This window comes from Canis aureus, chromosome 27 (assembly GCF_053574225.1).
Source record: "Canis aureus isolate CA01 chromosome 27, VMU_Caureus_v.1.0, whole genome shotgun sequence".
Classification (NCBI taxonomy): domain Eukaryota; kingdom Metazoa; phylum Chordata; class Mammalia; order Carnivora; family Canidae; genus Canis; species Canis aureus.
The window spans coordinates 15662038-15687271 of NC_135637.1; the positions used below are offsets into that span (position 1 = coordinate 15662038).

General features: G+C 43.0%; 1 long non-coding RNA gene across 2 annotated transcripts in view; it reads left to right on the forward strand.

Moving 5' to 3' along the window:
* LOC144299909 (uncharacterized) overlaps positions 1 to 24977 on the forward strand; it is a 383693-nt gene extending 358716 nt beyond the window's left edge. Inside the window, exon 4 of one of the 2 annotated variants that reach the window (XR_013366553.1) lies at positions 24778 to 24977. This is a non-coding gene — a long non-coding RNA (uncharacterized LOC144299909). Of the gene's footprint in view, positions 1 to 715; positions 1770 to 24777 lie in introns of those variants that run through there. The other variant, XR_013366552.1, reaches the window with a different exon arrangement.
* The last annotated feature ends 257 nt before the right edge of the window (positions 24978 to 25234 follow it).

A 25234-nucleotide genomic window follows, 5' to 3' on the forward strand; every position in this document is an offset into this window, starting at 1 on the left:
AAGATACTGTCCAGTCAGCTGGATTAGATGCCTGAGAGGAAAATAAGAAATTTATGTTTTAGATTGCATCCTTAAAATATGTAGTAACTATTCCTATTTGTGCATTCAAGCCAGCAAAGTGTTCCTTAATTTACTACCAGAGCAATAAACACCCATAATAAAATGTTATCCCAACATAATATGTTCCACATTCAATTTTTATTGTAACCCAGTATCTTAAGGCAAATCCTAGTCACAAAGGTATCTCTCTCCCCAAGACACACACACACACACACACACACACACACACACACACAGACCCAAAACAAATGAAACAAAGGGAACACAGAGCTCAACCTACCATTCCTCCATCAGGATACACTGGATCCAGGTAGTAGAACACTTGATCAACAGTCACATAAGCTGTACAGATATTGAATTATCTCCCAAATTATTATGAAAGACAGAAAGAAGAAATATGATATGATTCTTGTCCTTAAAAGCACCGTATCCACTTTCTGCAGAGCTAGTGAGTTTATGTGTGTCTTGCACCCGTGAAGCACTCCACAAAAGTGTGGATGGATTTGATTTGACAAGAGGATGACCAGGTGTTAAGATGGAGAGACAGAGAGAGTCAAGAAAAACATTATTACAACCTTCAAGGTGCCTCATGACCTAGCATTTCCAATTTAAGTCTCCCTCTCTTCCCTCACCTCTCCTCCCATGTGATTCATAGCTTCACAATATGGACCAAAGCCAACAGAGAGAAAGGCAACAGCAGCAACGAGGCTCCAAACCTCTGCCTGGACTGTGCTGCCTGCTGACAGTCTTCGTGTGGATGCTGAAATCCAACTCATCCTTCTATCCATTAACAACCAGTTCCGAGACGCCTGGGTGGCTCAGTGGTTGAGCGTCTGCCTTCAGCTCAGGGTGTGATCCCGGGGTTCCTGGATCAAGTCACACGTCGGGCTCCCTGCATGGAACCTGCTTCTCCCTCTGCCTGTGTCTCTGATCTCTCTTTCTGTGTCTCTCATGAATAAATAAATAAAATCTAAAAAAAAAAAAAAAAAGAACCAGTTCATATGCCTCATCCTCATCAAACTTCCCCAATCTCCCAGACCAGAATTAGTCACTCTGAGTCTTTTCTTCTCAGTGTTGCCATAACAACTAATATTACTTTTACTAATCATGGCCTTGTATGTCATGTGTCATGTGTGTCATGGCCATGTGCTGTGTGTCTTGGGTCAGATCTTGTGCTGAGCACTTTACGCACATTATCTCATTTAATCCCTACAACAATCCATTGAGACTGTTTCCCTCTTCCTCCTTCTCCTCCTCTTCCTGCTTCTTCTTTCCCATCTCCCTCTCCCCTTCTCCTCCTTCATCATCATCATCATCATCATCATCATCATCATCACCACCAGCAGTATAATTTCTTCTCTTCTTCCTCCTCTTCCCCCTCCTTTACCATTATTGTTCCCATTTTCTAGGCAAGGAAACCGAGGTCTAGAGAGGTTTAACAACCTATTTAAGCTCACTCATCAACTAAGTGAATGAACCAGGCCTAATGCGGGTCTGTGACTTGAACCCCTCCTCTGTCAGACTCTCTGGCCACCATTCCACTCCACAGCCCATCTGCACTCCACCCTTTAGCTATGCTTCGTAGCTAATAGTACACCCACCACCTCTTCTCCGACCTATCGGATATTCGTGGGCAGTGATTGTGTAGTATTCACCTCTAAATCTCAGTCTCGGGTGCTCTGCCTGGCACACAATAGGCCTTGACAAATATTGACACTTATTTTAAAGACTATTTTTGAATGGGAAAAGCCTTCACATGGTTGAAAAATCACAAGGTGAAAAGGGGAATAAAATGGAAAGTCTCAACCCTGGCCCCCAGTTCCCCAGTTCCTCTCTCTTCAGAGCCATTCTGTAACACTGGCTTCTTACATATCCTTCTAGAAATATTTTATGCACATACAAGGAAATATGTAAATGCATTCTCTTTTCTCCTTTTAAAATAAAAATGGTAGTGCACTATGCATACTGTCTTGTGCTTTTATGTTGGCTATTGGGTATTGTAATTATTAGCTACTCAACACATTGAAAAATTATCTAAAAAAGCCAAAACAGAAAACCTATTACGTTTCCTTCTACACTCGGCATAAAAATTTATTGAGGCCTGCCTCTAGTTGGAAGGAAAAGAATAATCCCCTCCTGCCAACATCTCTGTGTGTTCACTGCTCTTCCTCCCAATTAGACAGAAGCCCCCATGGGGCAGGGGGTCTAATTTCCCAGGACCCGTCTACTGGATCCGTGCTCCTTAGTATCCAACAGATCTGGCTAATCCTGAGGATCCAGGTTCCAGCGTTCTGAACATAGGCCCACAACGCCAAGCCATGACGTTTATATATTTCAGCAGGCAGGTCTGGGTAGGGGACGGTAGATTCGGGAGTTTGAAACCACACAGAGGCTCTTGGCGAATATCTAATGGTTTCTGGGTCTCCCTATGGAATTCTAGCATTCCCTTCCTTTCATCTTGTAAGTCCTCTCTGGTTTTATCCTTGACCAGCTGTCTCGCTTCTGCTTTCTGCTCTGGTTGTGTGAAAGCCAGAGGGTCTCGAAGCAAATGGGTAGCTTTCTGCCCACACCCAGCCCTCATCAGATGGTGCCATCGACACCGCTTGGGTCGGGTATTGGAGGAAGGGGTAGGCAACGTGTCATCATTTTCGGCTTCTGGCAGGACATTCTCCTCTCTTGTTCCCACGGTGGCTTCCCACAGTCCTCGGAATTTAGTGAGGCTGAAAGGAAGGGTGGGCTGTAGGCAGCTGAGGTCCAGAGGGCCCCTGCCAACAGGCTGCTATTTCTACAAAGGAGAACGCAGCCTTGGGCGTGCCTTCACACTAGGCTTCTCTCTCTTCCCCAAACCTCTTTTCTGTTTCTCCTCCAATGTTTATACCTTATGCCCCTGGTCTACCACCCAAGATGCCTGGCAGTCTCTGACTCAAAATTCATTTTTTTCAATTCCTTCTGTCTCCTGAGTCCAGCCACTTTGCCCACACGAAACACTGATTTTACCATCAGCCGCCTACACGAGGTTACATTTTCCGGTGTAATTTCCTTCAAATAATCCCTCTCTCCCCCAAGCAATCCTCACGACTGGACTTTACACCTCTTTTCCCACCCCTACTGCCCGGGTCCCTGTCAGCATCATTCCCCGTCTCCCCTCCCCATGATGACCCTACTTTTCCAGGGAGAATTTCCAATTTGTAATTGTTTGGGAGAACTGATGTCGAAGCTAGCAGCTTCTGTTAAGCAGGCTTCAGAGGCCCAGACATTTTTATATGAAATCAGATTGCTGGAACACCCAGCCACGAAGGGTTTTATGTACTGTTGGCATAGACTTCTTTGCCAACTAAGCTTCAAGAAGTTTATAGGTTTAGTCGAGTTACACGGCAAGTCTTGGAAGGGTTTCTCAGAGTTATGTAATCATTGGAAGAATAAAGGGTGGTGGTGGTGGTGGTGGCGGTGGGGTGTGTGTGTGTGTGTGTGTTTCCTGATGCTGTGCTTTTTTTTCTTTAAGAAAAAAAAAAAAAAACTCTTAATACAAAGGAATGTGTGAAAGGCACAAATGTAAAAGCTCCAGGGCCTTTGGATGACTAGTAAGGAGCAAAAGGGCCAAAATGTGTTCAGCGCAATTGTCTCCATTCAAGCGCTAACAAGATGGAACACGTCTTCCAGTTCCCTGGGGATTGGAACAGACTGGGCAGAGTGCTGGATCTTTCCTTCTCCTGAACCTCTTCATCACATGCATCTCCATATGAATTAATTGTGTCCTTATTTAATAGTTAGCTTTCTTGTAAAAAAGAAAAGCTCCATGAGGGTAAGGCACTTGCCCTCATGAGTAAGTTCTCTATTCCAGTCTAGCAGAGTAGTGGACACAGTGTTTGATCAGTAGGAGCTCAAGATAACCTGTCAATGAGTGAACAGAGCCGGGTTCATAACATGTCCTTAGCATTCAGCATGATTGGCAAATGAGAGGAGCCCGACAGGTATTAGTGAAATAAATGGAAGAAGAAAGACCTATTTCAGGTAAAACTGCTCATTCGTCTCTTGAGGGACTTTGCATTGTCTCCTGGACCTTGTCAATGCTGCCTTGGGGAATTCTGAAGTCTGGTATATTTTCTGGTCTGCAAGGTTCTGCCCCTGTCAGTAGGCAGCAGCTATGAGCCTTCATTCAGTAGACTGCTTGAGGTCCCCTTCCACATGCTTAGGGGTTGGCTACAGATCAGGGCAGAGTTGATACACACAAGAGGGGTGCACTTCCCTCTGGATTTTTCTTTTTTGGGTTGCCGCAGATCAAGGATTGCTCTTGGTTAGAAGCGATATGAATGGGAAGCTCACCCAGTGCAGTTCCTTTCTTCCCAGAAGCTGCCTGCTATTAGTTACCCTCCAATGCCTTCAAGCAGTTATTATTACTTTTTAAAATTTTGTTTGGGGTTCATTGTTATCTGCCAGAGGGTAGAATGATCTGTCCACCTAGCTGTCTTTCTATCTACCTAATAAGCACTGTTGGTTGCAAGCTATCCAACCCAATTTGGCTGACCTAAGCAGAGCATACATTTGTTAAAAGATACTGGGTGACTCACAGAATCTCCAGGAGTGTCTTAGATCACACTTTTAGCCTAGACAACCAAGAGTGACGTCCAGAGCAGCCTGCGATGATGCCCCAGTGAAACTTGCAAATCCTCTGTTGCTACCAATGCTGCAGCTCACGCACGCACTCTGCGATTCTTACCAATGACACTGGCCCCCAGATATTAGAGGCTCTGCTCACCTTAAAATTTGGACACTTTCACTTTTGCCCTCACAAAATGATGGATTTTATGCAAGCTTGCTTTTTAATGTTAGAAGTATCCAATTGGTGGAGATTAAGCCAAATGTCTAGCTGCAAGGGAGGCTGGAAAAATGAGTCTAGCTAGTATCTTCTAAAGGAGGGGCTTATAACGTGGCAAATTCTCTAAATAGAGGAAAGTTTTTTGGGGCACCTGGATGATTCAGTCGGTTAGGCATCTGACTCTTGATTTCCGCTCAAGTCATGATTTCAGGGTCCTGGGTTTGAGCCCCACCTCAGGCTCCCTGCTCAGTGAGGAGTCTGCCTGTCTCCCTCTCTCTCTACTTGCTCTCTGTGTCTCTTGCTCTCAAATAAATAAACAAATCTTTAAAAATAATAGAGGGAAGTTTTTCAAATGATGCCAGGTGACAGAAACTATGAGAAAGAAAAAACCCTACTACATTAACTATTAATTTGTCTACCCATCTTGCTATTCTTTTTCGATCCATCCACATACATTTCCATCTTTTGGGGATGGAAACACTGTCTTCATCCTCAGTATTTAATCCAGAACAACAAAGTAGATAGTCACGATAATAATGATAAAAATGCACATTTGCACAGTAATTTACAGCTACCAAGATTTTTTTTCACAACTACATATTCTACATATTACTTAACTGTCACAATGCCACTGGGGGCAGGTTGTATTGTCTCTTTGATACAGATCAGAGAACTGCTGTCCGGAGAATCAGAGGATAGTGTCACAGGATACAAGGGTACACATGGTACTGGAAGAAAGCATTCATCTGGAATATTCAGCCTCTAAGTACTCAGTTTTTCCTGATAGGAGTTTGGAAGGACTAGGCCTTACTGCTATCAGGCTAATCTAAAGATGCATGAGGGTTAACAGAATATAACTTTATTTCTTACTCATTTAAGTGATCAGTATGCCCCATTTCCAATCTCTCCTGGGACCTCAGAATTGCCTCCCCTGAAACCCAGAACTTCTGAAACCCAGACAAACCAGGATGTTGGCCATCCTGCTGGGTCAGCGATGATGTAGATTAGGCAGGCCTCCACCGTTTTGTAGGCAGGTCTTCTGGAATGCAAGGCCTCTGAGATCAGGAAAGGGGAAGAGAGGATCAGAGAGACACATGGAATATGCTTAGGGATCAGTTGTGGAAATGGCTTAAGTGACTTCTATTCACTTTGCATTGGCTAAAATGCAATCATATGACTCCAACCTAGCTGCAAGGGAAGCTGGGGAAATGTGGTTTTTCTGTGTGCACAGGAAGTGTGCTTCCTGACATATGGTGTGTTATATACCACCCCTCTGAGCTGTTATCCCTCTTGGTGTTTCCTGTAGGGTCTAAATGGTCTCTTGTAATCTGGTGGGCAAGAGCATTCAGGCATATACACAGCAGGCATGGTGATCAACATTAATATGAGTATTGCAATAAAATGAGTCAAATGGATTTTTTAGTTTTTTAGTGCCTATAAAAGTTATGTTTACACCACATAATAGTGTTTTAAGTGAGCAATAGCAATGTGTCTAAAAAACAATGCACATACCTTATTTTAAAAATTCTTTATTGCTGGGACCCCTGGGTGGCTCAGTGGTTGAGCATCTGCCTTCGGCTTAGGTTGTGATCCCAGGGTTCAGAATCGAGTCCTGCATTGGGCTCCTTATAGGGACCCTGCTTCTCCCTCTGCCTGTGTCTCTGTCTCTCTCTGTGTGTCTCTTATGAATAAATAAATAAAATCTTAAAAAATACTTTAATGCTAAAAAATGCTAAGCATCATGTCAGCTTTGGCAAGTTGTAATCACAGATCACAGATCACTGTAACAAATATAATAACAATGAAACAGTTTGATATATTCTGAGAATTACCAAAAGGTGACACAGAGACATGAATGAGCAAATACCATTGGAAAATGGTACCAATAGACTCACTTGATGCAGGGTTGCCATGAACCTTCAGTTTGTAAAAAACAAACCATGGTATCTGTGAAGGGCAGTGAAGTAAAGTATGCCTGTCATTTTTAAGCATAACTTTTATTATACTTCATTCTCTTTAATAATTCAGTAGTTCCTGTTATTTTGGGAAGCAGAAAATACAGATAAGAAAATTAAAAATAAAATCACCCCCAATCTCATAATTGCCAAATTATATTAACATTTTTTGTATCTGTTTTATGTATTTTTAAAAAATGTATGTAACCATGATGTTTCCCACAAAGGTATCATAATATATTTATAATTTTATATCCTGCTTTTTCACTACCTATAAAATTTTCGGAATATCTTTCCGTACCATATACATACATCTTTAAATGGCGGAATAGTATATTTCCTTATGGGTGTATTACAATTTATTAAGGGAATCTCATCCTGAGGGGCACTTTAGTTAAGTGGACAGGCTCTGGATCTAGATTACCAGGATCCAACTGTTGGCTTGGATACCTCTGTTATGTTTGTGTAGAGGGAATGTATATTCTGAAGCCACACTCGAGAGGATCCTGGGCTTGTCTTTCCCCAAACCCCCACCATCCCCTTCCACGGGGTAAGTAGTCTCCGGGGTGAAGAGATGCACTTTTGTAGAATCTGTGTCCCCTTTCAGACCACACTACCATGACTGAGACCTCAGAATTTCTTGCCCTGGCAACCACGGATATGCTTCTAGGGCCTGTGCTGGTTTTTATCTGGGCGTGGCCTCCCGAGGAACACCTATGCTTCCAGTGTGTGTACTCACAGTTCTGAGTGATGGCAGGGGCCACGGTTCAAGGTGGAGGTCTTTTTTTTTTTTTTTTAAAGATTTTATTTATTTATTCAATTTATTCATGAGAGACACAGAGGGAGAGAGAGAGGCAGAGACATAGACAGAGGGAGAAGCAGGCTCCATGCAGGGAGCCCGATATGGGACTCAATCTCAGGACTCCAGGATTACGCCCTGGAGCTTGGGACAAGTGGAGGGATCTTGAATGAGGCTGGGATGTACTGGCTGGCCTGTCCACACACAGGTCTGCAGACAGCCTCTCACAATGGGGGATGGAGCCAGGGGTGGGAAGAGAAATGGAGTAAGGTATTGAAGATGGGCTGGTTGACCCCATACCCCCACATCCCGGCACAGAACTCCAAGGAATCTAAGGATTCAGCATTCAGACCCAGCCTCACGTATTTGTCCATACTTGAGGATAGAAAACAGAGGACTTGACAGTTGATTAGCTATATTGATCACTTTTCAAATGGTCTGTAGGCCTCCAATTTTTTTCTCTTGTCCCGGGCCTGGCAAATGTTGAGCATGACCTTACCTGACTCTGTGCTCACAAGCTGTGCAACTTTGAGTAGTTCCTTAACCTCCCTGTGCCTCAGTTTCATCACCTGTAAAGCGGTCCAAATAATACTACCAACTCACAGGGTTGTTGTGAGGATGAAATTGAGCTACTACGGGCAAAGTGCCTGGAATAGGGCCTGGGCACGTGCGAAACACTAAATATTTAACACGACAATCGCTGTGGTTGTTATTATCGCCAATGCCATGCTGTTAAATATTAGGTTGTTCTTAGTCTTTGCTAACCTGAATAATAACTCAGTGAGCACCTTTTAAACTGTGTTTCGGTTCACATTCATAATTATTTCTTTAGGGCAAAAAAAAAAAAAAAAGCCATATGTTAGACAGGAAATTTTAAGGTCAAAGAGGGTGCACATTTTAAAGTCTTTTGATATGTTAATAAGCTGCTTGTAGAATTAAATTAGTCAAACATATTCTTCATTAGTTATAATTCCCTGACCTTTGAGGGTTTGGGCACTAAATTGTCCAAGTTGTTAGTGATTTTATTATTTATTATTATTATTTTTTTGTTAGTGACTCTTTTGTTGTTGTTAGTGATATTTTAAATTTAAACTCTTAGTGGGAAAAAATCAGTCCATGAATGAAAAGCTGGATGAACCTGAACACAAACTAATTAATAGCTGTCTCCTGCCCAGGAAATCAAAAAGCATATAATGAAGTCAAATGCAAAGTCCTGAAGTTCTTTCATTGACTGTTGACTGCATTCAGGATACTTACATTCTTCAGATCTCTCCCTTGCTTTGGAAAAGTCTGAGGCCGCAGGGTTTTATCCCACCTTCCCCTGCCCCCTGTCTAGCTCACCCCATCTGCCTTCTACACAAAGGTTTTCATCCTGTGCATGGAGGAGTTCTGCATTCATTTCGCTCATCTTTCCCTAGAGAAATCAGTACGCTTCTGTGACTTACTGTCAGCCCCTGGCAGCTGGAGGTTCAGAGAGGTGGCCGTGGCAGGTGGAGATTTGGGGCAGGTGTTATTTCCTTTTGGAAATGAGCTCTGGGAAGGTGACAGAAGCCAATGGAGTTGAGTTTGGGGTTTAGTTACTCTATAAATCCCAGGAGGACAATATAGTTCATGTATTTTCATCTGACTTTTGGAATGTCTAATTTCCACTTGTACCAAGTGTGGGAAATAGGGAAAACATGACTTGCTGGAGCTGTATTATTTGCCCAGGTCCATTCTGTACCTCCTCCACTCTGCTCTTTGCCCAAGACTCTGGGCAGTGTGGGCTGCCTCAGTGTGCTTCCGTGACCTCAGGCTTCTATTTGGGTTTAGCCAATAGCAGGCACCAGCTGGAGAGGGAGGAGGCAGAAAGAGGCTGGGGTATTTCTTCCTCTGGCTCCCTCTGTTCCAAGTGGCATGTTTGCCGCGGCCACTTTCCTGTAAGAAAATCCACATCTCTTATAGTTCTCTGTGCAGCTTCACTTCTTCCCATTTGATAACCAGGCTTGCAGGCTTAAGAGGGATAGAGAGTATTTTCCAGATTTTCCAGTGGGTTCTGGACCATTCATTGCTAGTTAGTTTCTCTTAACTTTGTCCAGAGGGTTGTGAATAAACTCTCCCCTTTGGAGTAGGGTGGGTCCTGCTGTTCTGTTTAAGACAGGAACTCTGTGGTTGGGGCCAAATTCCAGAAGGGGGTTAGCCTGCTGTTTCTCACGGCATGATCAAGGGGCAACAGAATGTGGTGGCTACGAATCCAAGAGTCCTGGTTCTGTTACTAGCTGTGTGACCTTGTGCATGTGACACTGTGTGACCTTGTGCATGTGACATCATCTCTCTGATTCTTAGTTTCCTCATGCCTACAGTGGGGATAATAGGAAGAGTCATTTCTTGAGTTGCTTGATGAATCAATGAGATGGTGCCTCTTAAAAAGCTGGCACATAGATGGGGCACCTGGGTGGCACAATTAAGCATCTGACTCTTGATTTTGGCTCAGGTCATGATCTTAGGGTCACGATCTCAGGGTTATGACATAGAGCTTCACATCAGGGTCCATGCTCAGTGGGAGTCTGCTTCTCTTTCCCTCTCCTACTGTCCCTCTTCCTACTCTCACTCTCTCTCGCTCTAAAATAAATACCTAAATATTTAAGAACCTGGCACATAGGAACCACTGAGGAAAGGTAAACAGTTATTATTATTGTTCCACTTATCCATGCATAGCCAACCACTCGAAAACACAGTATCATGCAAATCTGCCTAGAGCCTGTTATTCAGGTGGGATTTGGTGGGGATGACTTTTTTTTCTTTCAAACATTGCTTGGGGTCTCTATTGGGGTGACTTAACAGTGGCTGGGGGCTGGACCATCTGGGGGCTGGTTGGACATTACGATCTTTACATGTTATCTCAAGGCTTCCATGTGTCCCTCCAGTGCAGAAGTCTCAAGCAGTCATACTCTTTACACAGCAGAAGCAGAAGCTGGGCATCAGGCAGTCATATTCTTTATACACCAGAAGCAGAAGATGAGCAGAAGCTCAAGGATTCTTTTCTTTCTTTCTTTCTTTCTTTCTTTCTTTCTTTCTTTCTTTCTTTCTTTCTTTCTTCTTTCTTTCTTTCTTTCTTTCCTTCCTTCTTTCTTTTTGGAAGATTTTATCTATTTATTTGAGAGAGAGAGCATGAATAGGGGGGAGGGACAGAGGGAGAGGGAGAATCAGACTCCCCGTTGAGCAGGGAACCTGACACGGGGCTTGATCCCAGGACCCTGGGATCATGACTTGAGCCGAAGGCAGATGCTTAATGGACTGAGCCACCCAGGCACCCCTGGAAGCTCCAAGGCTTCTTACGACTGAGTCTAAGCAGTCCCAGAATATTTGTTTCACCACAAGTCAGTAGGGCCAGCAGGGAAATTCCAATGTGGAGGAATTAGATGCCACCTCTCAATAGGCACAGAGAAAAGAATCTGTGGTCATCTACATTATCATTTACTGAGGGAAGCAGTGTGGGTGGTGGTGGGCTATAAATAAAAATGGGAAATTTGGGGATTTTGAGCTGACTTTTCCCACTTCAGAAATACGGCTACCATTGGTGAATACTTACTCTATAGAGGTCATGATGTCAGGTACTGTGTCAATTCAGGAATCCTGTTTGTAGGTGATAGCAACCCAACTCCATTGACTTAACAGAAAAGAGAAATAAGTAAATAAATGGCAGGAGTGGATTTATTGGTTCATGTAACTGGGAACTCCCCCAAAGAACCACTTGATCCAGGATTCCTGGATCCGCCAAGCTGTCTTTCTTTCCAAGTCTTAGACTCCCTTCTCATGGCTGACTTGATGGCCAGTGGAGGCGCTCGGTTCACATTTTCTAGCTGAGAGCACCCTCTTCCTGGAGAAAAGACCAGGAAGAGGTTTAATACTTTGGTCTCAGTTCAGTGACCATGTGGTAATGGAGGGAAAGAGGATTGTCAACCCTGACCAAGGCCCATGAAGTGGGTTGCCAACAGAGAAGAGGAGTTCAAAGACCTCTAGAGGAAGGGAAATAAGGAAGATAGGCCACAAAGGCAAAACCACTGTGGCCACAGTGTCTTCTCAGCACCTCATATGCTGCAGTGCTGATGTAATTCTGATGCTAACCACTTGGAATTAGTGCAGATCCCACAAATGAAGGGTGCATTCCCCAACAAGGCTGTCCTCACTTCACCTGCCAGTCACAAGCTTTGGGGTCCCCAGGCCACCCACACTTCTGACAAGCTGGCTATAAAAGTGAAGGTTCCCATGCCCTCTTCAGGTTTCGTAATACACAGGAACGATTCATAGAACTTAGCAAAATGCTGTACTCCTGATTGCATTTTTATTATAAAGGATGCTAGTCAAGAGCAGACAAACCAAGGAGAAGTTTGGGAGGATACTGAATGCAAAACTTCAATGCCCTTTGCCCTTGGAATTGGGGTGCATCACCCTCATTGTACATCAGTGTGTTCACCAAACAGAAAGTTCCACCAAGCTTTGGTGTCCAGAGTCTTTATTGGAGTTTCGTTACATAGGCAAGAGTGATTGGGTCACTGGATATGTGTTCAAGCTCAATCTCCAACTAGCCTCTTGTTTTACCAGGTGAGGCTGGGCTCAGAGCCCCCACCCTGTAATCATGAGGTTGGTCTTTCTGGTTGATCAGTCCCCACCTTGAGTCCTCTCAACTCTTAGCACAAACTCAGGTGTGATCCAACTTGCTCATGAATAACAAAGACATTCCTCTGACCCAGGAAATTCCAAAGATTTGGAGTCTACCATTCAGGAAAGAAAAGAAGGAAGGAAGAAAAGAAAGGAAAGTCAGTCAAATTCTTTATTATATAATGCATGCATTTGTTGACATAACGTATGAAATTCCTATAATAAATTATCATGTCACATACTTACAAATGAAGACTTTGTGGATATCCTGGGATACACAGGACTTGAGCCTGTGTTTTCTTTAAGCCCATGTTTCCTTTTCTTTTTATTTTTTTCTTGTTCTACTCCAATGACTGCCTTTAATGAGAAAGCTACTTTGTCACAATTAAGCACTTCAAGGTCTTCCATCTCCAGTGGGGGAGTCCTAATTGTTCCATGCTAAATAAATAGTTGACTTTAGTAACAGAATTTGACTTACTTTTTTTTTTTTTTTCTTGCAGAAGATCCTGGGAGTTAAAAGATCTAAGTTCTCATCTTAGCTCTGCCCATTAAGTGCAGTTGGAGGAATGGCTGTACCTCTGTAGACTCCATTTCTCCATCTGAAAGACAATGGACTAGCCATTTCAGAGGATTTTGCAAGCTCTAAAAGTGCCAGAACTCACTGTTGCTAAACTTTGCAAGGTGGAGGTGTCATTTACCACAGAGATGAAGTTAGAAAATAATGCCTTCCAAGAGGGAAATCCACACCCAGAAATTCCCTTTTATTCATCTGTCCACAGTTTTTTTTGAGTACTTGTGTGTTCCAGGCACTGCATTTGATACTGGGGATATGGCAAAAGATAGGCAAATATGGAGCTTACCTTTATGGAATTAGAGAATGTTGAAGTCAGATATATTTTTTAAAGATTTTACTTATTTATTCATGAGAGACACACAGAGAGAGGCAGAGACACAGGCAGAGGGAGAAACAGGCTCCCTGTGGGGACCCTGATGGGGACTCTATCCCAGGACCCCAGGATCACGCTTTGAGCAGAAAGCAGACGCTCAACCGCGGAGCCACCAGGTGCCCTTTGAAGTCAGATATTAACTTAGTCACGCAAAACATGATTGAAGAAGTAGGGTGTTTGGGGCCTAAGATAGAGAGATCTAATCGGATCCAGAATCAAGGGGGGTTTCTAAGAAGAGGTGGCATTCAAGCTAAGACCTAAAGGATTTGAAAAGGAAGAGCAGTGACAATGTCCCAGGGTGTGATGGGCAGAGAAAGGAACCCCTGTGAAAGCCAGTGCTTGGCCTATCAGAGCTATCTGTTTAATAGAGGGAATAACCGCCTAGCCTAGATTTGTCCCTCAAATTTCTTGAATGAGTGACTTGATGAATATATATTAGTTCTTCAATCAAAATTTAAGCATCCTAGGGACAAGGCCAATAGAGGCTTTGAAAGCCTAGAGCCCAAGGTTGGGTACAATTTAGTTCTTCATTAAATTTCATTTAACAAAGAGCTCTTGGCTATTTATAGAAGCTGATGGAGAGTAGGGGGACACACATTAAAACCAACACTTCCTGAGCACTTGTTATGTACCAAGCACCATTCTAATTGCTAATATGATAACCAATTTAATCCAAATAGTGAGCATCTATAAAATGTTGTCATGTCAAGATCAGGAAACCAGGGAACAAGGAAGCTAAGTCACTTCCTAAGGTTCATGGTCATTAGATGGAAAAGCCAGGGTTAAAATGCAGGCCATCTGCTCTTACCTACTGCATCACACTGGCTGTATTGAAAAAATAAGGTAAGGGAGGTCTTATTCTTCAACACCAAGCACTTACAATACTAGGGAAAGTATTTGTGGAAAAATATCATATGATCAAGCATTTGGACTCTAAAGTCCACCTAGACCAGATGTCTTGAGCCAGACAGTAAAGAAAAATATCAGCTACAAATTTTTTGAATGTGCTCTACACCAGCTGTTGCAGAAAGAAATGGTTAATTTCCATAATCTCATTTACTTCTCAAATTAATCCTAGAAAGAGGGGCTGTTCTTTTAACTCCCATTAAACCTGAGGTTCAGAGAGGTTAAGGAATTTGCCCAAGCTCACCCAGCCAGAGGTGCCAGCTCTCACTGGTTTCTCTGAGTGCCAGGCTTTCTATACTCGCTGATTCAACAGTAAAAGTCCACGCAGATACAGCTCTGGATGGAACAGCATTGGGAAAATGATCATGCGGCTCTGCATTTCATACGTGCTTCAGAACTGATGTTCCCTGGAGATTGTTGGCTGGGTCCAGACGTAGTCTGGAGTCACGGAGGTGTCTGCCTCAGTTGATAAGTTCCTCCTAGCTCCCTTACAGACAGCCAAATGCCTCACACCCTCCCCTGGCTCCTAGAGGAATGACTTTCACACTGAAGGGAGGTAGAGATGGTTCTTATCTTGACACTTCAAAGAAAGCCTACCCCCTTGACATGTTCCTGCCCTGAACAGTGCTGATGTGAAACCTGGTGATGAAGAGTTTGCCTCGTCCCTTTGATCCCAGGGCAGCCGCTCTTCCAGGCCAACCCCTGTTCTTCCAGGCCTGCGGAATGCTGGGCCCCACTGGCTCTGCTTCTTGCTTTCTCACTCAGTTCTGTCCAGAATAAATTGCTAAAAGGCGGGGCCCAGAGTTCAAAAATGAAAAGAACTCTATCTGGTGGCAGTCTGAATTGATTGGTCCAACCGGTGGTTCTGATGTGGCTAAATGCTTCTTCTACTCATGTTCCAATTCTGATACTTCTCAAACCCACAATTCCAAATTGAGTGGCATGGACCCCCTTGAAAATCTATGGAAGGGCATCCCGGGTGGCTCAGCAGTTTAGCGCTGCCTTCGGCCGAGGGCGTGATCATCCTGGAGATCCGGGATCGAGTCCCACATTGGGCTCCCTGCATGGAGCCTGCTTTGCCCTCTGCCTGTGTCTCTGCCTCTCTCTCTCTCTCTCATGAATAAATAAATAAAATCTTAAAAAACAAAACAAAACAAAACAAAACCTATGGAGACCTATGCACTCTCCCTCAAAAAAAAAAAAAAATGCACACAGACAGGGAAATTGGTGAATGCAATATCAAAGGGCTTACAAGCCCTCTGAAATCCATTCCTGGGCTTGCTGGGGGTCCAGGGATTCAACTTAAGAATCTCTAAGAGCCTGGCTACTGCCTCTCCAAACAGGGTAGTGAAGAAACATGCTATTCTAGAGCCAGACCCACCTGAGTGGGAATCCTTGCCATGATTGTTTGTTCCTATTTTAATCACATTGCCTAATCTCTCAGATCCTTAGTTTCTCCATCTGTAACTTCTAGCCCAACCTTCATAGAGTTGTTTTGAGTGTTACAGGAGTTAGGGCATGAGAAGTATTGAGTATGTGTATTATTGGCGGTAATACCTCCATTGGTCATAACATTGTTATGATATGATTTCCTGTCTCTTCTGATCCTGATACAGGAAAGAGACTCTTAGAAAAAGATTTTTATATACTCAGGCCTCAGTTTTGCCAATGTATATCCTTATTAGGAGGCACAACTGGGCTGAAAGAGCATGTTCTTTAATTACAGATCCATAAACATGTGGCTCTGGATCATTATTCTGTTATATGGAAAAGTTTTGTTGGTCTTGAATTGAGAGGACAGTCTTCTAAACCCACAGGCTTGGAGTGGGGAGCTTCCTTGGTATTCCAGAAAGACTAGAACCAAGAAAGTTAGCTTCTTGGTGGATTACCAATCCCAAATATTTGTATAGTGCTAACTAATATTTCACAAAGTCTATCTAGTCAAACCCATATTCAACGCTTCTCACCCTTTACTTCCTGGAAGAAGAAGGTAAGACTGATGTAAAGGAGTCCTCTCAAATTGCAAAACAGAAGGGAACAGGATGTAATATTCATTAAACCAGTACATTTATCTGACCTCAATTCGAGCACACCTAGGCAGCTCAAGAGAAGGTTATAAGACAAAGATTCTGATGCAGAAAAAAATGACCCATAGGAGGAAGAAATTCTGGTCCCCAGAATGCACCTAACATCCATCCATTCCCCATTGGATCGATGACCTTTTGAATAACAGGCAGTGTTGTAAAGCCTGGAGAATCGGGGGTGCCTAAGGCTCTGGCTTGGCTTTGAAGATCTTCCTGAATAGTGGGAATAACAGCAGTGATCAAAGCAGGCATCATGCCATGCTCTTAACACACACCACTTCCTTCAGCAAAAGTGTGCAGAACACCTAGTACATGGCAGGTGCTGAAGTCAAGCCCCTTCCCTCTCCTTCCCGACTTCCTGAACCCTGATGAAGTCCTTTTACCTTTGGCATGAATGCATGAGGGGAGATAAAGACAAAACCAGACAGAGAGGCACAGAAAAGCCAGCCAGGTGAGGAGGAGAGAGGGAGCTGTCAGCCAACACAATTTAGAGCCCTCTTATCCAGCCAGTTGCATGAAGACACCATTGCACCATCTGCGTCATTAGCAGACAGTTGCACAGGGTTGCGGGCTAATTTATGATTTGGAGATTGCTGCCTGTGGCATAATTCACCCGGGGAAGTAAAGCCTAGGTCAATATATGTTTAAGTAAATAGGTTCTGGAAAGCCCCCAGGGGTCAAGCTGGGAAAGCAGCCTCAGATTGCCAAAAGAAAGAAGCAGGGGTAGAAGGGACAGCGAGGGAAGTTGGTGGGGGTCAGGGATGGGGACGCAAAAATCACTGAGGATCAGGAACAGGACTGTTGGATGCCCCGCTGGGCTCTATAGTGATGGAAGAGCCAGAGAAGCCAATGGAATGAACTCACAGCTCACCAGCACTGTGTCTTTCATTTAATCTACATAATACACTTAGTGGATCCGTGTTTAAACATAGGTGGAAGTGGTACACTAAACTTATTAAATCTATCAAAGAGGACAAATGACAGTACCGAATCCATACGCGGGTGGATGTATGCACGTCCTCATCTACCCACAAGCAGATGCATAGTACAGTGGTTCAGATAAATAGTCCAATGGAGTTTCAGGTTATATTATTTTATGGGACAGATTCTTTAAAGGGGTCTCAGAAAGTTATCAGTTATATGATATGTTGCTCTCTTGATAGTTATGCTGCTCTCTTACATGTACCCACTAGCTACTGTCAATTAAATTGTTAAGCACTGCACCACGGGCTGTCCATATAGCCTCCCGTGTGATTGCTGGGAACAGCCCTGCCAAAGGTGTAGAGTTAGCCCATTCTATAGATGAGGGAACTGAGGCTCAGAGAGGGGATTTTTCCCACCAACACTCTCTGCCTCTCTATTTTGCCATCTGCCATGTGAGTGTAATACTGTCTGCCTTTCGGTGTATACCGCAGCCCCTCTCAGACCGTCGGCTTCATCTTCACTAAAGTAGGGGTCCCTGGGTGGCTCAGTCGGTCCAGCATCTGGCTCTTGATTTGGGCTCAGGTCGTGACCTCGGGGGTCGTGAGATTGAGTCCCGCCCAGCGCCGAGCCTGCTGAAGATTCTCTCACTCCCTCTCCCTCGGCTCTCCTCCCCACCTCCGGCTCTCTTTCTAAAATAAATAATTAAATACATAATAAATACATACATAAATAAAATGAAGGACAGTAGAGAGAGATGGGTAAATGCAATCCAGTTCTGTGCTTGGACGGGGAGTAAGTTATTTTCCCAGGACATCAGGGCACCTTGTATGACGAGCCACAGGTGCCTCAAACCATGTGACTTCAGGATGTTTCTAGAAAATTCTCTGCAGGTGGCTGACCTGGATTTAACACTGGCTAAAAGTGATCATGTGTCTATTGCATCCAGAACTAGAAGACAGTGTTTTTAGCTCCCAGCCTAGAGATCTATGTTTTGAAGGTTAACTAGAGATGTGGGTAGATAAGGATGAAGCATGCAGGTACTATCACCCCATTTGACAGAACAATACATTGATGTAGGATTTCAAGCCTTGACTTACCAGCCAGGACCCCTTCCAGGCCCCGCCACTGAGCTTCCTTTGGAATTTAAACCTTTGCAGATCTTTTCTTCGTCTCTCTTATCATTATGAATTCTGATACCCTTACAATTTCCAGGTCGTTCTGGCATCACATCTTTGATGGTCTTTTTTTTTTTTTAAAAAGATTTTATTTATTTATTCATGAGAGAGAGAGAGAGAGAGAGAGAGAGAGATAGGCAGAGGGAGAGCAGGCTCCATGCAGGAAGCCCGACGTGGGACTCGATCCCAGGACTCCAGGATCATGCCCTGGGCCGAAGGCGGTGCTAAACCGCTGAGCCATTCGGGCTGCCCACATCTTTGATGGTCTTTATCTGGGTTCTTTCCCCAGAAGTTTCTGGAACCAGGGTTCAAATCAAACATCCCCCCTATAAACCAAAGTAATCATTTGTGTTACAATTTCCTCCCTCCCTTTATTCCCATCCACTGTGCTAGTAAAATCTGGAAAACTGAGTCACAAGATGGCTGAACTCTGAGGTGAAGCTGTTGATTCCATTCCTACTACGTGAAAAAATTTAGAGCCATGAGTTTAATTCTTCCTGCCTTAACTCTTCAGATGGAGCATGAAAGAGGGGACACACATTTTTCCCCAAACCAAAATCTGAAATGCAAACCTGGCTCAAGGCTATGGTTTCCAGATTAAGCAAATAAAAATAAAAGATGCTAAGTAAATGTAAATGCAGATAAACAATCACTAAGATTTTAGTGCAAGTATATTCCATGTAATATTTGAGATATCCTTATGTTAAATAAGTTAAATTTGCATTTATCTAAAACACAAATTTAACTGAGTGTGATTTATCTGACAACTGTAGTTGGATCCAAAGCTTGAACGTTGGTCTGGATTTAGAAGAAATTACAGGAGAATGGTAAATTAGAGAAGATGGGGAGACCCATCACAAATACTTCAGTTGAACTATCTGAGCAAACCTCTCCTGTGGTTCCCTCTAGTACAAAAATTGCTAACACCGAACAGTTCCAGGCTTGAAGCTCTAAAAACACAGGTGCTCTCTGGCTCATCACAGTTCCACAAAGTAGGCTTTATGGGTGTCCCCATTTTACAGAATGGAAAACCGAGGTCTGGGTATTTTGCAACCAAAAAGTGGATGGTACTAAGGCGGAGTGTGTTAGGGATTAATGAGCTCAGACCCCTCAGTGTTCCTTACAGATCACAGAGGTGCCGAGACTGGGGATCACTTGCCCGAGGTCCAATACTAGTCCCCAACAGAGCCAAGGTTCTGAGTGCTTCCCCATTTACCGTTCCTTTCTAATTCCTTCTACACCAGCTTTGATCCAACTCAAGTTTTCTACCCAGCCAGCTTTAGAGAAATTGAATTTCCTTAATAGGTTTTCCTAGACAAATCACTTGAGCCAGGAAAACTCAAAGAGAGAATTAGGGGGAAGCTAGGAGCCTTCCATTCTCTCTCTGGCTCCACCGCAAACAGTCTCTGCAGACTGAGGCCAACCACTGGCATGGCTCAGAGTCTCGGTGTGGGCTCTGGAAAACAAAGGGAGCCATACTCAGTGACCCCCAAAGTCCCTAACAGGGTCGCACGGTCGCCCTGTCTCCTGCAGGCTCCCACATTGGAGCCTGCCTCGCACACCCAGCGTCTTAGGGCTGATACAATAGACAGCAGACAAATCCCATTACAGACCACTCTATGAGTCTCCACTTTGTCACTGACTGTTATGTGACCTTAAGTAGGCATTCTCCCCTAATCTCCCTAGGCCTGGCCTCTCCTGTTAGCAGCTGGAGACAAGGGTATTTACCTGTAATAAAGCTCTTTGAGCTCCTCAGATAAAGAGCTTTGCATCAACAAAGCTCAAGCAGATTTTTTTTTTTTAATGGACCAGCATGCAGGCTTTGTTTTGTGTTTTTGTGTTCCTTTTCTCCCCTACACTCCAGAGAAGTGCAAAGTCATGTTTGCCCTCCAAATTCTCTCTGGATTAATTCATTTGTTTGCCTCTGGGTTTGAATAGGGTCTTTTTTACCCCCCAGACTTGAGGTTCCCAAACTTTCTCAGTTCTCAGTGACTTTAGTATCTCAATGATTTTTTTTTTTTTTTTGTTCCATTGTGCCCAGCACATTTCTGTTTATGAAGTCATTAGCTCCAAAAATCTTGGTCATTAATTACGCTCCAGTGTGGCTGTCTCCCCAGCAGCTAGAACAGTTGTCGGCTCCACACTAGGGGCTTAATAAATATTTGCTAATTATTTATTTGAATAAATGTTAAGAATGGTGACGGAGCCTCCAAAGCAAGTCTTTGGCTTGTATTATAATTCCACATTTGGATGGAAGTTTTGTGGAAAATTTAAACATCAGAGTTTCATGGGGGAGGGAGGATAGAGTGAAATTAATTATCTTTGATACTTTGCTTCTTTAATACCGTGATTACCAGTAACAATCATAACCCGGCGTTATGGAGTGCAGCATATGCGCTCAGCGTTTTCCATACATGATAATCAGTTTACCTCCCTTATCGTTGCTATAGTGAACTTGCCACCTAGAGTAGGCGCTGACGTGCAGTGGGCACTCAACAAGTATCAGTTGAGTGGATGAAGGAATGAATGAATGAATGGCCTTAGGTTTCAGTTAATGGGCAAATTGTTCGCTCTTAAGAAAGGAAGACACTTTGTATGAGATAACATTAACCATGTTCCGATATCCTCTCCCAACCTAAAAGGCACCTCTACCATCACCCACATGTGAACCTGGACACCATTCCGACGTGGGATGTATTCATCGCCAGGAACACATTTTATGAATAATGGAAGTGAGACCAAGGAAAACAAAAGTCTTAACGGTTACATGGCTTCTAAGTGGTAGTCTGGAACTTGTTCTAGCAAAGCAGGTCCTTTTTTTCTTTCTTTTTGTAAGATCTTATTTATTGACTTATTTGAGAGAGAGAAAGTGAGAGACAAAGCATGAGTGGAGGGGGAGGGGCAGAGGGAGCAGGAGAAGCAGACTCCCCGCTGAGCAGGGAGCCCAGGCAGCTGGATTCCAGGACCCCAGGATCAAGGCAGAGGCTTAACTGACTGAGCCACCCAGGCGCCCCCAAAGCATGTCTTTTTAACAGGAAGTATGGTGTATTTTTAAATGTTTACAGCTAAAAAATGAAAATATTTACACAAGAGTGCAACACAAAACAATCATGCTATATACAAAATAATCAGACTTTATGTAGAGCAAATGTTTAGAAAAGGCACACCTGTTCAAAGTTATATGAAGTCAGTGCATCTATGGGAGTCTGTGTGGAACCTCATTTGAAGATAACGTCAAAAGTCTCAATTTGAGGCCTCTTTTTTTAAATTGAAGTATAATTACATCCAATAAAATGCACAGATCTTAAACACATGGTTTGATGAGTTTTGACAAATGTGTACACCCATGTAACTGACATCCCAATCACAATATAAATGATCTCCATTACCCTGTTCCTGCCTATTCACTCACCCCTGCTTCCCAAAAGCAACCAAGTTTCCGATTTCTACCCCTATAGACTTGTTTGTCTGATCTTGAACTTCACACAAATGAATCATGCAAGTAAAACTACCCTTTTGTGCTCATTTCATAGTATCATAGGAACAGTACTTATTTGAATGGTTTTTGGAATGTTTTAATGTTTATGGATTTCTGGATATTTATATATTTATTTTTATAACATTAAATTTCAGTTTAAGTCAAAAATGCACTTAGTTAAAAATAATATTCAGTAAATCATAGTATAGGCTGTGTGCATGATGGATTGCCATTTGGAAAATATTGAATTCTGGCATAGTAGTTAAGAGCATAGATCTCATGGTCACCAATCCCTGGGTCTCTGGGTCTCTGCCTCTTGCTAGGTGAGTGACTGGGGACGATAAACTAAATCCTCAGTTTTCTCACTTGTAAAATGGATATGACTTTTTTACTAATTCTCACAGGATTGCTGTGAGAATAAAATAATACATGGAAACCTTTTAACTCAATACTTGGCACAGACCAATAGCTCAATACACAGCAGTTATTATTAGATTTGGGATGGTAAGAGTTAAATTATTAAGCTTTTCTTTTTAGCCTTAGACTTGGAACCACCAGTACAACAACTACAGACTACGACTTTCTTGGCTACCTCTTCCTGCTTCCCTTTGGATGAATGCATAGTACCCTCAACGGGAAAGTTAGAGGAGCCATACGGAAGGATGGTCACTCCAATGATTCCCGGGGAAATAGGAATTCCAATTTTCTCAAATCGTAGGCATTGTTTTCATAGCCAAACTGTGAATGAAGGAGATATTTATATCTAACGTATTTGTCTAGGGTTTTATTCTGTAAGTCACATTTCTCACTTAGGCTGGAAGATGGAACCCGAGCCCCTTATATGAGAAATTTCTCTCTTGGCTATTCTCTTGTGCACACTCTCACCTCTACCACCTGGACTCTAAGCTTTGCCATCTAGAATAATGTAAAAGTGTCTCTGTCTCGATCTTGATTTGCCCCCTCACCTCTTCCCTGCTGTCATAATTTTGACTTGGTCCCCATGCAAGACTCACACATCTTTCCCCTGCTGAGACTTGTTTTAGGGTCCCAGAAGGAAGCATCTCCATAACACAGTGTCCAAAGTCTTTGAACGGCTTTCTCTCTGGCCTGGTCCACCGCCCTGCCCCTAGGACTTCAAACTCTATCCTACCAGCATTGCACTACTTGGAGTTCCTTTCTTTTCTTGTTTTTTTTTTTTTTTTTCTTTTGTCTCCTTACATATGCATTTCCTTCTCCCTCAAAGCCTTTCTCCCCATCTGTTCAGCAAACTGCTTTTCCTTCGGCACAACCCTACTTAGCTACAACTTTCATGAAGTTTTCCCCACTCCAACTGCCTTTCATCCCGTACTAATTCTCGAAGACCTTAACTGATTCAGTTGGTGTGTCCCTATATCTGTCTCTTCACTGATATTAAAAGCCAACATTGAACACTTATCATGGACCAGGGACTGTTTTAAACATTTTATATGTTTATCTCATTTATCCTTCATAATACCCCTTTGGGTTAAGTTGCTGCTGTTATCACACCCATTTTACAGAAGAGAAAACTGAGTTAAGTGATTTTGCCAGAGCTCCATGACTTGGCAGCGATCTCCATGACTGGATAAATGTGGTGAATATCAGACACTTACCCTTATTGATGGGATTGAGATGGTTGGAAGATTGGGAAACCTTTATATTTCTGCTTTCTTTCTTGGCATGACTAAAGGAAGGAGAACTATAAGTTTGGACAGATCATGTATGGTATCTAGTTCAAATTTCTATGTTTCTCTTCTTTTTTTAAGATTTTTTTTTTTTTTTTTTTTTTTTTTTTTTTTACTTATTAATGAGGGACAGAGAGAGAGAGAGAGAGAGAGAGAGAGAGAAAGGCAGAGACACAGGCAGAGGGAGAAGTAGGCTCCTTGCGGGGAACCCAGTGTGGGACTCAATCCCAGGACCCCAGGATCACCCTGAGCCAAAGGCAGGCACTCAACCACTGAGCCACACAGGTGTCCCTAGTTCAAATTTCAAATGCAGTCTTTCTTGTTTCTGTGGTCAAAAGCTGAAATCAGAATTTTTGGTCTCAGAGCTTTCATTGATACACTGGCAGGATTGCCAGATTTAGCCAATAAAAAAAAATAGGGTGATCAATTAAATTTGAGTTCTATATAAACTACACAAAACTTTTTCATATAAGTAGATACCAAATATTGCACAGGAGAGACTTACAAAAAAGTATTCATTGTTAATCTGAAATTGGATGTCTTGTATTTTATCTGAGATAAAATGTGTGACATCTAGACATGTGTGTGTCTAGAGTTGGGATAATGCTACCACCTTAGCTGGGCTATCCCAGGGTCACTAACAGGAGAGAGCTTACTTTTTGCTTTGTGCCTGCTTTTTGCCAAATATTCTGCATTTTACTTTACACTCATTATCTCCCTCCTCTCAATGACTTTGGTAGGTGGGTAGGTATTAGCTGCCTCATTTTATAGATATTTTCTTTTTTTTTTTTTTAAGATTTTATTTATTTACTCATGTGAGACACACAGAGAGAGGTGGAGACATAGGCAGAGGGAGAAGCAGGCTCCCTGCGGGAAACTCCATGTGGGACTTCATCCCAGGACCCCAGGATCATGCCCTGAGCTGAAGGCAGACACTCAACCACTGAGACACCCAGGTGCCCCTATAGATTTTTTTCTAAATAAAAGTTACCATTTATTGCCTTATTATGTCTCATGAGAGAGATTAAAGATGCCTGCAAATCCCTCATCTGCCTGACTCCAGACCCTGGCTAATATTTCTCCATTCTTCCTTATTCTCACTAGTTTTGAAATATAATGAACCTCAGTTTCACCATTCACAGGACAGGGATGCTAATAGTACCTTCTTTATGGGGTTATTTTGTGTATTAAGAAAAACAACATAGAGTGCTTAGTAGAGTGCCTGGAGCATAGTAAGCACCCTGTAAACACTCATGATTATTATTATTTTATTATCTCTTCTGCCAAAGCTGACAGCGAACATCCATCCTGTGCCTGCCTGCTTTCTCCGGTCTCTAACTTGCGGGAAACCTCATCAGGACAACATCTTTAACTGAACAATCCAGAGCACTACCTTTTAATATTTAATGAATTCCTGAGGCCCTCGGAGAGGAATGTGAGAAATATCCTGTAAAAATCTATTAGTGTTAATAAAATACCACCCAACAGGTTGGCCATTACCAGCAATTAAAGTTTTCAAGCAGGTCAAATAACTCTTTGTGATGATTTGCACAACTCCCTTTTCCGCCCACCTTCCTTCGTCTTTACGGGAGCATGTATTATTTCTCTGTTTAAGGTTCTGGACTTGGGCTTGTCGTCTTTCCCCATTCCAACCAGTGGGTTCAAACATTAATGAGGTGTTTATATTCCCTGCTCATCCATCACAGATGTGTGAACCCAAGCTCCAAGCGATAGCTGAGAAATGCG